The sequence below is a fragment of the Marmota flaviventris genome, chromosome 13 (genome assembly GCF_047511675.1).
Source record: "Marmota flaviventris isolate mMarFla1 chromosome 13, mMarFla1.hap1, whole genome shotgun sequence".
NCBI classification, from domain to species: Eukaryota; Metazoa; Chordata; class Mammalia; order Rodentia; family Sciuridae; genus Marmota; species Marmota flaviventris.
This window is the reverse complement of record NC_092510.1, coordinates 3,846,055-3,852,109: the sequence shown is the minus strand read 5'-3', so window position 1 is coordinate 3,852,109 and position 6,055 is coordinate 3,846,055.

The following is a 6,055-nucleotide window of genomic DNA, read 5'->3' as shown; positions in this document are numbered from 1 at the left end:
GGTCCTTGGCCCATCTGTTGATGGGGTTATTTGTTATCTTACTGTTTAAATTTTTGAGTTATTTGTATATTCTGGATATTAGGGCTCTATCTGAAGTGTGAGGAGTAAAAATTTGTTCCCAGGATGTAGGTTCCCTATTTACCTCTCTTATTGTTTCTCTTGCTGAGAAAAAAACATTTTAGTTTAAGCAAGTCCCATTTGTTTATTCTTTTATTTAACTCTTGGGCTATGGGCGTCCTATTAAGGAATTTGGAGCCTGACCCCACAATATGTACATTGGAGCCAACTTTTTCTTCTATCAGGCACAAAGTCTCTGATTTGATATCAAGCTCTTTGATCCATTTTGAATTAACTTTTGTGCATGGCGAGAGAAAGGGGTTCAGCTTCATTTTGTTGGATTTCCAGTTTTCCCAGCACCATTTGTTGAAGATGCTATCCTTTCTCCATTGCATGCTTTTAGCCCCTTTATCAAATATAAGAAAGTTGTAATTTTGTGGATTGGTCTCTGTGTCTTCTATTCTGTACCATTGGTCCACCTGCCTGTTTTGGTACCAGTACCATGCTGTTTTTGTTACTATTGCTCTGTAGTACAGTTTGAAATCTGGTATCGCTATACCTCCAGATTCACACTTTCTGCTTAGAATTGCTTTTGCTATTCTGGGTCTTTTATTTTTCCATATGAATTTCATGATAGCTTTATCTATTTCTACAAGAAATGCCATTGGGATTTTGATTGGCATTGCGTTGAACCTGTAGGGAACTTTGGGTAATATCGCCATTTTGATGATGTTGGTTCTACCTATTCATGAACAGGGTACATTTTTCCATCTTCTAAGATCTTCTTCTATTTCTCTCTTTAGGGCTCTGTAGTTTTCATTGTATAAATCTTTCACCTCTTTTGTTAGGTTGATTCCCAAGGTTGTTTTTTTTTTTTTGAGGATATTGTGAATGGGGTGGTTTTCCTCATTTCCATTTCAGAAGTTTTGTTGCTGATATACAGGAAAGCCTTTGATTTATGCATGCTGATTTTATATCCTGCCACTTTGCTGAATTCATTTATTAGTTCTAGTAGTTTCTTTGTAGACCCTTTTGGGTCTTCTAGGTATAGGATCATGTTGACCGCAAATAGTGATATTTTAAGTTCTTCTTTTCCTATTTTTATGCCTTTAATTTCTTTTGTCTGTCTAATTGCTCTGGCTAGTATTTCAAGGACTAAATTAAATAGAAGTGGTGAGAGAGGGCATCCCTGTCTTGTTCCAGATTTTAGCAGTAATGCCTTCAGTTTTTCTCCATTTAGAATGATGCTAGCCTGAGGCTTAGCATAGTTAGCTCTTACAATGTTGAGGTAAGTTCCTGTTATCCCTAGTTTTTCTAGTGTTTTGAACATAAAGGGATGCTGTACTTTGACGAATGCTTTTTCTGCATCTATCGAGATGATCATATGGTTCTTATCTTTAAGTCTATTGATGTGGTGAATTACATTTATTGATTTCCGTATATTGAACCAACCTTGCATCCCAGGGATGAATCCTACTTGATCATGGTGGAAAATTTTTTTGATATGCTTTTGTATTCGATTCGCCAGGATTTTATTGAGAATTTTTGCATCTATGTTCATTAGAGATATTGGTCTGTAGTTTTCTTTCTTTGAAGTGTCTTTGTCTGGTTTCGGGATCAGGGTGATGTTGGCCTCATAGAATGAATTTGGAAGAGCTCCTTCTTTTTCTATTTCTTGAAATAGCTTGAAAAGTATTGGTATTAATTCTTCTTTGAAGGTTTTGTAAAACTCCGCTGTATACCCATCCAGTCCAGGGCTTTTCTTGGTTGGTAGTCTTTTGATGGCTTCTTCTATTTCTTCCTTTGTTATTGGTCTGTTTAAATTGTGTGTGTCTTCCTGACTCAATCTGGGCAGATCATATGACTTAAGAAATTTATCGATATCTTCACTGTCTTCTATTTTATTAGAATATAGGGTTTCAAAATACTTTCTAATTATCTTCTGCATTTCTGTAGTGTCTGTTGTGATATTGTCTTTTTCATCCCGTATGTTAGTAATTTGAGTTTTCTCTCTTCTTCTCTTCGTTAGCATGGATAAGGGTCTGTCGATCTTATTTATTTTTTCAAAGAACCAACTTTTAGTTTTATAAATTTTTTCAATGTTTTTTTTTTTGTTTGTTTGTTTCAATTTCGTTGATTTCCACTCTGATTTTTATTATTTCTTGTCTTCTGCTATATTTGCTGTTGTTTTACTCTTCCTTTTCTAGGGTGTTGAGATGTAGTGTGAGTTCATTTATTTATTTATTTATCTTGTTTTGAGGAATGAACTCCAGGAAATGAATTTCCCTCTTAAAACTGCTTTCATTGTGTCCCATAGATTCTGGTATGTTGTGTCTGAATTCTCATTTATCTCTAAGAATTTTTTGATTTCCTCCTTTATGTCTTCTGTAACCCATTGATCATTCAGTAACATATTGTTTATTTTCCATGTGATGCAGGATTTTTCCTTCCTTCTTTTATCATTGATTTCCAGTTTCATTCCATTATGATCAGATATGGTGCATGGTATTATCTCCACACCTTTATATTTACTAAGAGTTGTCCTATGGCATAATATATGATCTATCTTTGAGTAAGATCCATGTGCTGCTGAGAAGAACGTGTATCCACTTGATGATGGTTGATATGTTTTATATATGTCGGTTAAGTCTAGGTTATTGATTGTATCATTGAGTTGTATAGTTTCTTTATTCAGCTTTTGTCTGGAGGATCTGTCTAATGGCGAGAGTGGTGTGTTGAAGTCACCCATAATTATTGTGTTGTGGCCTATTTGACTCTTGAACTTGAGGAGAGTTTGTTTTATGAACGTTGCCACACCATTGTTTGGTGCATTCAAATTAATAATTGTTATGTCTTGTTGGTGGATGGTTCCTTTTAACAGGATATAGTGTCCTTCTTTATCCCTTTTGATTAACTTAGGTTTGAAGTTGATTTTATTCGATATGAGTATGGCCACTCCTGCTTGCTTCCGAGGGCCATGTGAGTGGTATGATTTTTCCCAACCTTTCACCTTCAGCCTGTGTATGTCTTTTCCTATCATATGAGTCTCCTGAAGGCAGCATATTGTTGGATTTGTTTGTTTTTTTTTTTTTTTTTTTGGTCCAGGTTACTAGCTTGTGTCTCTTGATTGGTGAGTTTAGTCCATTAACATTTAAGGTTACAATTGAAATATGATTTGTACTTCCAGTCATGTTTATTTATTTATTTATTTTAGTTCGGCTAGTTTTTACTTTTTGGTTATTTTCCTCCCCCTTTACTGAGATACCTCCCGCTGTTAGTTTTGGGCACTATTTTTCCATTCCTCTTCTTGTAGAATTTTGCCAAAATGCTTTGCAGTGCTGGTTTTCTGGCTGCGAATTCTTTTAGCTTTTGTTTATCGTGAAAGATTTTAATTTCATTGTCAAATCTGAAGCTTAATTTTGCTGGATACAGTATTCTTGTTTGGAATTCATTATTTTTCAGCATTTGAAATACATTGTTCCAGGATCTTCTCGCTTTCAAAGTCTGTGATGAAAAATTCGTCGTTAACCTAATTGGTTTACCCCTGAATGTAATCTGCCCCCTTTCTCTCGTAGCTTTTAATATTCTCTCCTTGTTCTGTATGTTGGCTATCTTCATAATTATATGTCCTGGAGTTGGTCTATTACAGTTTTGGGTGTTTGGGTTCCTGTAGGCTTCCAGGATTTGGCAATCCATTCCATCTTTCATCTCTGGGAAGTTTTCTAGGATTATTTCATTTAATAAGATGTCCATTCCTTTGGTTTGAACCTCTGTGCCTTCTTCTATCCCAATGACTCTCAAATTTGGTTTTTTGATGAGATCCCATATCTCTTGGATAGATTGCTCGTGAGATTTAAGCATCTTTTCTGTGTTGACTGTATTCTTTTCAAGTTGATAAACTTTGTCTTCATTATCTGATGTTCTGACTTCTACTTGATCTAGTCTATTTGTAATATTCTTGTTAGAGTTTTTAATCTGGTTTATGGTTTCTTGCATTTCTAGGATTACTGTTTTTTTTTTTTTTTTTTTTTTTTAAGATCTCTATCTCCTGGTAAAGCTCGTTCTTTGCAGTTTGAATTTGTTTGTTTAGTTCGTTTTCAAAATATACTTTCAATGTTTGGACTTGCTGTCTCATGTCTTCTCTAATATTCCATTCCATCTGAGTTAGGTATGTCTTGACTTCTTTCCCTGTCCATGTGTCTGATGCTTCTAGGTCCTCCTGTAGATTTAAGTTTTCCTGCATTATCTGTAATCCTTTTTTCCCTTGTTTTTTTCATGTTGTTCACGTTACTTTCCAGCTCTGTTTGACTGCTTTGTAACTGCTTTCTCCTATACATTTGTTTTGGCTTTGTATATCTCTGTTGTCTCTTCTTTGTGGTGGGAGATTATGCCTAGAGATGTTGGGCTCTATTGTACTTTAGAGCTGATTCATTCAATTTATAAAGGGCTTCCGGATTCTGTATGCATATAGTGATCTGTTGTTTGTTCTTAGGACTTTAGGTTAGGTGCTATGAAGGTATAAGTGTTAGTATGTCTTGGTTACTTTAGAAGGTTGCTCTACTGAAGGGGGATACTAACCATCGATTGGATCAGGGTGTTGGTAGTAGCTAGGTATTTAGGAGCCCTATAGACAGCCTCAAAACATTCACCTATTTGCATTTAGACAATTACATGTAATGGAGGATGTAATGCTTGGGATGAAAGTTGGGGGGAAGGGGAAGGAAGGTGCTCATGAAAAGAAAGAAGGAGAGGGAGATAGATAGCATAGAGGAGAATGGAAAGTACAATAAATCTTGAAAGGGGAAAGAAAGAGGGAAAAGCGGGGAGAAAAAATAAAATAAAATAAGAAATAAAATTAGGTCTTAGAGATCCATTTTCTTCTCTTCCTGTAGGCAGAGCTGTGCCCTCCAAGCTGAGTTTTGCCCTCAAAGTGTCGACAGCAATCCCTGTAAGGCGGCTCCTGGGAGTCTCTCAGTCCTGTTGGTCCAGAGCCATTTCACTTCTACGGCCCCTCCTCCCCTTCCTCCTGCCAGCCAGCCAGGTCCTGCTCACCAGAGGCGGTACCCCAAGGATCTGGCTACACTTTCAGCCCCAACATGTGCCCTATTTCCCGAACGACTGAGCACTCTCTCTGTCATTCATCCAAGCCCCAGTGCTGTGGAGCTGTGGTCTGGGAGTCAACAGTTTAATTTTTCCGGACCCCTTTGGTGGGCATGCCCTCGGAAGCTGGCGGCTAAGACCTTGGGTGTCGCCACTGGTGGTAATGGGAGTTGGGGGTCGAGGATCCCCTCTGCTTTCCTCAGCCTCTACAATCACGACCACTCTGCTGGCGGTAGGAGGGGTTGGGGGTCTAGAGTGTCCTCTGTTTCCCTCCGCCCCTACTGTCACACCCTCTCAGTTGGTGGTTGGGGGAGTTGGGAGTGGGGAGTCTTCTCTGCTTCCCTCTGCCCCTACAGTCACGCCCACGTCACTGGCAGTAGGGGGAGTTGGGGGTCGGGAGTCCCTTGGCCCTTAAGGTCATGCCCATGGAGAGATTTTTGAAGTTTCCCAGTTGTTTGTGTCTGATGTGGGTGGGAGTCACACACCTGCTAAAGTAGATTCTGCTGGGAAGGAATCTCGTTGGCCGAACTTTGGTGACTTCCCCTCTCTGCTATGGCGGGCCCCTGGCTCCTTGCTGGAGTGTCCGAAGGGAGGGGTGAGGAGGAGGAGTCATCCCCTTTTTAGATTTTATTTAGAGACAGGGTCTCACTGAGTTGCTTAGGGTTTTGCTAAGAGTCTGAGGCCGGCCTCCAACTATGCAATACTCCCGCCTCAGCCTCCCGAGCTGCTGAAATGACATGCCACCACATCCGGCTTGTTATTTAGTCTTGATTATTTTGTAGGGTCCCAGGGAGCGGGACTGACTCCTCCGTGGGCTGATCTGCTGTCCCTTCTCTGGCTCTGTTGGGCTAACTCAGCCCTTTGTCCCCTTGTGAGCCTCCAAGGGGAGGCCAGGAGT